Below are 10,256 nucleotides of genomic sequence, written 5' to 3' on the forward strand. Positions count from 1 at the left end.
TCGTTTAACTGAAGGCGACAAAAGAATGGAGGATAGTTCCAAATAACAAGAAACACTTCTAATAAAAGTTTATAATAAGGTAAAGTAATAAAGTTGGATTATTATTATTATTATTATTATTATTATTATTATTATTATTATTATTATTATTATTATTATTATTATTATTCATGACTTTCATGGAATTTTCCCCCTCTTTTTTTCATCACCACTTTGACCATTACTATATCTAACGATAACACATAATTTCAAGAATTCCACCACTCTATATTCCTTTCTGGCTATATGGCTAACGTAAGAATCCCTGCGTACGCGGACCATAGTTGGATCTGCGATGAGAGTGCGTGAATTAGATACAGTAATGGTTCGATTTACCTTTAAGGACAATGACCTGCCTCGTAGTTACATGTATCTTCGCTCTTCCAAGGGGACATTGAAACTTAAATATCATTGCATTAACTATCAGGACGGAAGAAAAATTAAGCGTTTTGAATAAGAAATCACAAATTGTTAAACGTTAATCTACATTGTTTGAGGGGAATCGGGACATTTTCTCCTAAATGGGTACCAGGGATTTTGATTTAAGTACAAAAGCTGAACAAAGAAGAAGCTCGTCGTCAAATTCCACAGGATTTGTACCTTTATCACAAACAATTTTAAAAAAAGTCCCAGAGTTTAACATTGAGAGTAAGTTGAGAATTGTATTGGCGAGTTGAAATTCCCCTTTACAATCTCTCACAGTTTTCTCTGAGTGGAACTGTAATGATTAATATGACTTTCTATTCTGATGTAATTAGTGAATTAGCCTATACTTTTAATCGACCGTGAATACCTAGACTTAAAACTCTAACGTTGAACGCATCACTTCCTATTCTATTATACAGGAAATCCATCGGACTATGTATATCACTCGAGTTGATTAGGTACGTACTATAACACAGCCACGCTAACTGACGCTATTCCACAACAAAACTGCAAGACAGTCTTTTGCGAGCCACTCGGAATTGACACATGGAACACACTAGTTCGGTAGTGCGCGACCAAAGCAGCATGCCCTTAGTGAAAGTACTATAAGCTGCGTATGTACTGCTACATGTACGGCAAAGTACCACATTCTCTTTCTTCCATGTAGGTAATCCATCGAGCTACAAGGTACATTAGAATGGAGAGAAATGATTTTCCCCATTTTTGGATGTAATTCCGACGAGCATTCTTCTAGAAATTTTCTACAGCAGTAACAAAATCAGAATGTATGTGAGCTACAGTAGGACGCGATTTTGGTATATTCACAATAGCAATGTAGTTTTTTGTAGCTCATGGGTAAGAGTCGGTGTGTCAACTCGAAGAGAGGTGAAAAGTCTCTCGAAAGTATCCCTGGAAGAATATTCACCTAACAGATAAATCAAGTATACTGTCCCATTGCATTTGTTCGTAATAATATGTAACGTGTACAACATCTCGTATTTCGTCTATTTTTGTCGTTTCTGTGTACAGAAATAATATATACCACGGGATTACATATTATGAGGAGAAAACCCTTTAATCCAGCTTACTTTTGACAAATATATATTCAGGAAACTTGTGTTAAGTGGAGAATCCATTGTACATTCGTTCATCGCTTATGATCTTTGCATTTTTGGATACTGCATGTAGTGTTTATTTACATGCTACCTGACTGTCATATGCACAGTCGTTTTAAAACTTACTTTAATCAAAGTTATATTTTGTTTTCATTTTTACACACTCGTAAGTTGTACAGGAAGCTGTTAATTTATCATCCGTCACCATTAACCTAGAAGACATAACTGTACTAGGGTAAAGACTTCGTTTCATTTAAATTTTCTTCCGAGAGTTTTTGTGCTGAAACAAAATACATCATGCCAATCTCTCTTCCTTTCGAATTATAATTATTCTTCTAACTTCAACGATATACTATCATCTCGGCTGCAATGACATTACGCACCCTTCCCGTTTTTATCAATTCTATCAGATAAGTCATTGAAAAGCTGTCACAATATACAAGATTGCGAACAAAAATATTAAGCAACGTTGTGAGAAGGGCAATATTTTGTATTTTGTCATGTTTGTCTATGTGTGTGACATTATTGACAAGTGCAATTTTGAAAATACAGAGGAATTAACACATAAGCATATGAAAAAGTGCAGAGAAATGATGTACTGTGTTCGAAAAAAAAAACTCACACCACTTCATCCGAGAAATATTAGAGGCTGTTGAGCAAACGGTGGAAAGAGAAGATGAGTTAAGTCATGATGGAGAAAATGTTTCTATTTGCAAATACAGAAGCTAAGATTATCGTCCTTGGCGAGTAGTGGGAAGTATGCCGTCTATATTATTATTATTAACTTTGAGAATCTAATCGTAATGGTTTGCTTCGTTTTATTTAGGTTTCCACCTAGAATATGGTCTTCAGAACCCTCAGTAGCTCTTCCATCGACAAATGGGGCCGAAGCATTTCATAAGCATTACAATTAACAAGTCTATTCACCGGATCCAAATATTTATTAAGTGATTTCATCTTTGGTGAAGATACAATCAGAAACAAAATTGAAATTAAGATCATTTACGAAAGGATATACCAATACACAAAGAAAGGAAGATTTGAGAAGACATAACTTAATATTGAAACTGTATCAGATACTTAGTGATACATATTCAGAATATCAGATAAGGATAATTAAATTTCTAAAAATTGTAGGCTTAAAATTACAACCAGGAAAATTTTAGAATGTGGATTATAAATATGAAAACTTGGTTTAGAGATACCTTGACTTGTATTTACTGATCAAATTATATTTAATTAAGCCTCAGTATAATTTGCATTTTATTTCTAATTTCTCTTTTTACCCTAGTCTGAAGGAAACCCTGTTTGCGCAAACATTTTAAAGTTATCATTGTGGCAATGTTGGACAAAAGTATGTGTTCAAAAAGCCCAACAGATTTTTTTTTGCCAGTAAATGAGTATCAGCACGAAAAACTCCTATATTATCTTATCAAATAGACCTGCATGTTAATTGCTTTACTGGTTTTATACATAATTTGAAAAGTGATTGTACTTTTTACCTGTTCTCCCTCAATAGCAACTCTATGAGTGCATAATACAAAACTACTACAGAGAAGAATTTTAAAAACACATTTGTAATATGATATTTCGTAGGCCGTCTTTCATAAGAGAGAACTATACCTTTCGCAGATTCTTTACCAACATTCACTATATGAATTTACTATACTGAAATAGTATGCCACAGAACAACTAAAACCAATAATATATAAAGTGATATTTCACAGGGCGCACTTTACCCTTCGAATAAGTCTTAATCAACAGTAAAAGTATGTATTCATTGTACAGAATTATGTCATACAAAATAATAAATAAAATCGTTTATATTTCATGTGGTTTCGCAAGGGCACCTTATATAAAGGGCGCAGTGTACCCTTCTCAGGTTCTTCACCAACAGCAAATGTATTTATTCATTGTATAGAACTTTACCATACAGAAGAATAAATTAAACCATTTATATTTAATATGGTTTCGCAAGGGCGCCTTATATAAAGGGTGCAGTGTCCCTTCACGGGTTCTTTACCAACAGTAAAAGTATGTATTCATTATACAGAACTGTGCCATACAGAAGAATAAATTAAACCGTTAATCTTTGATCTGGTTCCGCAAGGAAGCCTTAGGCTATATAAAGGGCGCAGTGCACTTACCACAGGTTCTTTACCAATGACAACTGTAAGAATTTATTATACAAAAAAATCGTATCCTTATTTATTATGTGATGTTTCGGAGGGCGCACCGAGACATGTCCCAGTGGGCCAGTACGGGCCTGGCCTCATCCGAAAACAGCACGCCAAATGCGAATCGAGGATTCTGTATTATTTGATCCGCGGCAAACTTACGGAATTCGACTTGGTGGCCTGGATCACTCTCGGTTAGATATTGGAATAGCTGTATCTTGTGTGGGTGTCACTTATACACAAAATCTATTACCAGGATGGACGTACGGGATACACCAGGTTCTTGGGCTAGGTGACGGGTAGTTCGGTTATGACTTTTCGCGAATGATGTCAACACGACAGTGGATGTAGCTTCGTCCGTCACTATATGAGGCCTGCCTGATTTTGATTTTTTTTCCACCGACTCTGTTTCGTCAAATTTCGTTATAACTTGCCACTATGGAAAATAACCTTTCGTTCTGAGTGACGAGCGTTTGTAGTCGCCTGTGATCTGTCTGCTGTTGCGCTCTTTCAAGTTCAATACGATCACTATCTGCAATTGGTTAAAACTTAGCAACGGTTGATCGTTGAGCCAAAAACGTTTTACCACTGGATTTCTGGAAATATTTCATTGCTACTTGGTGTATTACAGGATAGGTTTCAAATTTATAAGTTTCCGCCATTCAAGATAGTGGCCAATGCCACCATATCTCTCAAAAGATTTTCTTTCTCGTCTGTTTTAATATTTTTTTTTTATTTTTCTCAATTCTAAACGGTTTGGATTTTTGTTTTGCCGTTTCCAAACATTTAGACCACCCTCTATATTTAACGTCTAATTTGTTATTTAATTTGTCAGCCGTAACTACCATTGTATGTCATTATTGCTATCAAATAGACACTTTTGAACATCGATCCTTCAGCTGTTTAAACATAACATTTATTTGGAATAGTTTTAACACTATACTTACAAGTAAACTATTTCTGATGTCACACGAAATGTGAAACGTGCGTATGTTCAATTTATTTGTGTTAGTGAACAATAAAATCCATGGGCAGGATGCACCCTAGATCACAGCCGTTCCGTACTTATGGTTGGGGGAGGAGGGCAGTGGCAAAACCACACAATGGCATATTACTATGCTATTCCTATCATGTTCAGATCGTATATGTTCATACCTTCTATGGAACTTTTTCCCTACGCTATACTCCACGTTACACGCCATCATCATCTGTCGTTTAGTGCTACTACGCCGCTGCAGTCACTTGTCAGAGGATTGTTGAATATAATGTCACATTGTAGCGTATGTTAGCTGCGCTTCTATGCATATTTTCATCGAACTCTCCTCATATTTTGTCTCATTATCCGCAATGGCCCCTACTTTTTCGCTCGTAAGTACGGAACATTTGCAAGAAAAGGTTTTCCTCGCCTATGGATTTTCGTGTTCACTGACACAAATTCGTTCATAGTCTCGTTCCACATTTCGTGTGACACCAAAAAAATCTTTGTTAGCAGAATATGCGGTTTTTCACTCAATGATTTTAATGTGCATAATGTAATTTATTTCCAGATTTTTATTGCTCCTTTTAATACAAAAAGTGTTGTGATCTGGTTTAGTTTACAAACTATCACGTTTATTCTTGTAAAAGGACGATCATTATGTATTCAAATTATGAAATGTATTTAACATAATAGGTCAAGAAACTCTCTCCTGCATGTAATCGAAAGTATTCTGACAACTACTTATCAGCAATAGTCTTCACATCTTTCTATAACATAAGAAACAAACAAAAATGATCTAACAAAGTAAGCTCTCCTTCACTGCTGATTATAAATTTCATTGAAGCTGTGAAATATGTCAATAGTTTTGTAAATTAGCTATATTTTCATGTAAATAAAATTCTTTAGAAATTTCTAAAGCGGTCACCTCTGGTGTTTTTGGTCCCTGGTGGTGCCAAGTGGACTTCGTGGTGGACACACACCGTATTCGTGGGTTTTCTCGGGAATTCTCCCGTTTCCTCCAACTTCATTCATTTCACATTATCATCGTCTCTTTTAGTTTAGCAGACGTAATACTGAACGATCTCATTTCATTTTTGTATTGATAGGTTTGACCAGAATATGTATTTTTATTCTTTATTAAAGTTTAAGTTAATACGTAACAGTTTTCATAACGTAACGTTATATTTTTCAGACGTTAATTGGCATATGTATATTCACATTAATGTAGGTAACAAATAGTATTTTAATTGTTGATGATTTTTGTGATTGTGTGTGAGTGTGTGAGTAATATATATATGTGTGAGTGTGTATGAAGTCTCCTAGACAAAAATGGTGAAATCGGTTCAAAAATAAGTTTAATGGTTATCCTTTTATAAACAAATGGAAGAACTATCGAACGTTATAATTCCGACACAGTATTGTAACAATGAAATAAATAGAAACGGAAGTTCGTCAAAAACGAATTTTTAGATATTTTCAAATATTAATATCTACAATATTTTTTTATCACCGATACTTAAAAAATATTTTATTTTATTGGATACCTTGTTACACTTAGATATTCAATATTAGCTAATGGAATCTTCAAGCAGCGTTATCAGTGTTCAATCCGCATCAGTTGACTCAGCGGAATCAGTTGAAACCGATACCCTCGCCAATGACTTGGACGCCAGCACTGGCAGGCCTGCAAGAGACCACTTTTCATCCCCTCCTTGATCTGCGAATATGTTACCTTGTCACCATTGTGGAAAGTTTTATGTGAATGCAAGAGGATTAGCCATTCATATATGTAAAAATCAATCGATGATAAATGTAGAAGAGAATTGTCTTCATATTAATAATAATAGCTTTCTTGACTGTAGAGCCACAAATTTAAGCATCACTAACTGCAATAATAGCACACAGGATTTAACGTTTCGTATCTTGGGTAAACTGTTGACGTCATCCTAAGACGTGTCCTTTCTTGGTGCTCGAACTGAGTTTTGCTGATCCACTTTCCAAGTCATTACAGCACTTACGTTAGCTATTTCAAATGGAGAAAAATAATGGATCAACCTGTTTATACCTCCATTTGTAGCACTAAGTACTCCGTAACAATCTGAAAATATAAACAATATTGACTTATGGGTAAAACAAAGAATTCATGTTTGGGATATTATAGGTATTGATGCACTTTATACTCTCCAAAGATCAAGAAATCTATACCTAATCAGAATGTTTCAAATCTGAAGATTATTGAAAACAAATTATCCGATGGTGATATCCGAGAAACAGCCCGTTCACTAATGTCAGATGATACAGTAGCAGCCCCTGACACGTCAGTGTTTGAGACGTTGTTTAAGAAACATCCTGCCCACCTAGGTACACTCATGTCCAAAATTATTGTCGCATGTCTATAAATATGTTGTTGTAGGAATATAATTTGATAACGAATTCGCCCGGTATTTCTTATAATGTTAGTGTGTGTACAATCAGCAAAGACATGTATGTGGCAAATTTCATGTCAAAAGAGCAGTAAATAAGAACAATAAAACGAAAATAAAACTTCCTTGTCCATTTAGCAACATTTTGTTTTACTCATTCTTATTTTCGAATTTATAATTATTTTCCTATGAAATTTACTACAAATATATATTTCCCGAATATACACATAGTATCAGTATTAAAAGTACTTTGCAAAATCATTATCAAATTATATTCTTACAAGAAGACAGGTATAGATATGCGACAATCATTTTGGACATGAGTGTACATTTACTTCACCGAATCTTCCAGAAGATCAAAACAGGGTTCAAAGGGTTTCAGTAAACGAAGGTTCAAATGCTATAAATTATATAACATCTGGCAGCTTGGGAAGTCTACCTGGTCTTCGCCCTTCGATTTGCAAAGATCTTTTATCTTTCCAAATACTTGAATCGAAGGAAAAGCTATTAAAATAATTTTGTGATTTGTTCAATGTAATTATTTCGGGAAAATATACCCTTAGAAATTCCCCCGTTGTTTTTCGGAGCCATACTTATTGCTCTTAAAACGAAATGTAATGGAATCAGATATGTCGCTTTAGGGAATATTTGGTGCAGAATATCGGCCAAAATTATATGCTTCACAGTACGAGAGATTGTTAAGAACTTTTTGTCTTCCCATCAACTTGAAGTTTGTATTCCGAACAGAGCCGAAGCAACCGTTCATGCAAACAAGTTTTATTTTTCCTGCACACACAATGCTCCAAACTCTATCGTAAAGCTGGATTTTCGCAACACTTTTATGACCTTCGCCAGGTCTCCATGTTTATTGCAGTATTCTCGTAATATTCCAACTATTTTCCCGCAATACACCCATATGTTAACCAGTGTTACGCTCAACCCAGTAATCTATTCTTAGGCCAAGGCATTAAGAACTATAGGCCATAACAATGCATTATATAGTACATTTAATTAATATTGAACATCTGGTATTTGGATGGTGGAACTATTACTGACAAACCTAAGGCAATCCTTTCAATATAACATATATTAATTAGAAAGCATCAGCTCTTGGCTTACATTTGAATTTCTCATATGCGAAGTTGATTTTGTTGGACCAGATGAAGTGACATCCGGAAAAAATATTCAGAAAATTTGGAGAAATTGCCACAGGAATACGTCTCTTAACTAAAGAGGATGCTTGCCTTCTAGGTGCTGCTCTCATAAAGGAAGCATTTACAAGTGTCGTATTAAAAACAAAATATCCAAATAAGAATATTTGCTATCTGGTCTTGACACTAGTTCGGCACACGCAGCTTTTTTCTTCTACGTGTTTCATTGTCAATTTCTCGCTTTATATTATAAGTTGATTTCCATCTTGGAATAAGATTATACTGGTGAAGAAATATGATCATATACTCAAAATGGATCTGAAGTCAATTTTGGACTGCTCTTTGAGTGACGAATCTTTGATGCAAGCATCCTTACTTGTTGGATCAGGAGGCCTTGGTATCGAAGAACCGTTGATGTGGCGATTCCTACCATTTTAGCGTTCTATCACGGATCTCTTCGTCTAATCGAGGGTCTCCTTCCTCAGGGTTACCACCTTTACCCAGATGGGATAGTTCAAGAAGCATCTAGGAAATGAGTAAATATAATAGATTTGAACTTCCCAGGAATCAGCTAAAGAGGTTCTCAGGTATCCTGGTACACACCAATAGCAGCACATTTCCATAAACTTATTTTACAATCCATTGCTGTTCCAGAAGTTAAAGCTTCACTTTTTGCTGCGTCATCCCCTTATGCTGAGGTATGGTAAATTGTGTTACCTTTCGCCAATTAGGTCTTCACATGTCCAATGAAAACTTTCGATTCGCAGTAGCCCTAAGACTAGGTTCAGCTGTTTCTCAGCCACATCGCTGTCCAGCTTGCGGGCCTCAAGTTACCCAACGCGGGCTACATGGCCTCACATGCATGAGAAGCATTGATAGAAACACCAGACATTCATTTGTTAATGACATCAGTTTGCGAGCCCTCACAACGGCAGGAATTCCTTCAATTCGTGAATCGTCAGGTTGATATTGTTCCGATGGCAAACGACCTGATGGCATGAAATTAATACCTTGGATGAGAGGCAAATCAGTAGTATGGGATTTTACGTCTTCTGACATATTTGCTCATTCATACCTCCCATTGACTGTTGTGAATGCTGGAGAAGTTGCTAGACGTACCGAGGCAGAAACGGAAAGTGAATACAATTTTTGCTCTAATAGCCATCGGGACAGTGGAGCACGGGGTACTAGAAGCCTTGATTTTATCAGAGAGCTAGGCAGACGCATATCTATTGTTTCTGGAGATGTTCCTTCAGCGTCCTTCTTAATGGACTGTATATCCATTGCGGTCCAACGTGGCAACGTTTCGTCAGTTCTTGGTACGTTGCCACCTGGGAGGGAACTGGAGGAGGTGTTTCTTCTCTAGTACAACTCAAACAAGCGAACAATAGAATAACCAACCACAAGTATTAAGTACACTTAAAATGTAAAAGTGATTTCAGAAAATTCTATAAACAAAATCCACAATAAACATACTCAATTATAATTATTTAAGTATTTTGTATGAATTAATGACGAAACTTTTTTTAATTACTAACAATAGTTATATAAAATCAAAAGATAAAAAAGCAACAATTAAAATATTGTCTGTTACTACATTGATAGGTATTATACTAGAAAACTAAAATGTAAGATATTGTAAATGAGAACTATTAACTAAAAACCTATCAAGAGTTTCGAAATCAGAGCATCTACGGTAGGTAAGCCGTAAATTGAAGTTATGCATAGAGGAACAAAGATACAACTAAATTTTAGATTCAAATAGGACGTTAATATGTGTAAGAGAATTTTGCTAACAGATGACGAAACAAACTTATTAAGAACACGAATAAAGTTTGAAGCTAAGTTCACGAATCTAGAAAGATAGTAGTGGTTACAGTTATAGCACAAAATTAAACTATTAGAAATTTTAATATATATTTCAGCTACCATGTGCAAACCGTAGA

Source organism: Thermobia domestica, chromosome 15 (genome assembly GCF_964235325.1).
Source record: "Thermobia domestica chromosome 15, izTheDome1.hap1.1, whole genome shotgun sequence".
Classification (NCBI taxonomy): domain Eukaryota; kingdom Metazoa; phylum Arthropoda; class Insecta; order Zygentoma; family Lepismatidae; genus Thermobia; species Thermobia domestica.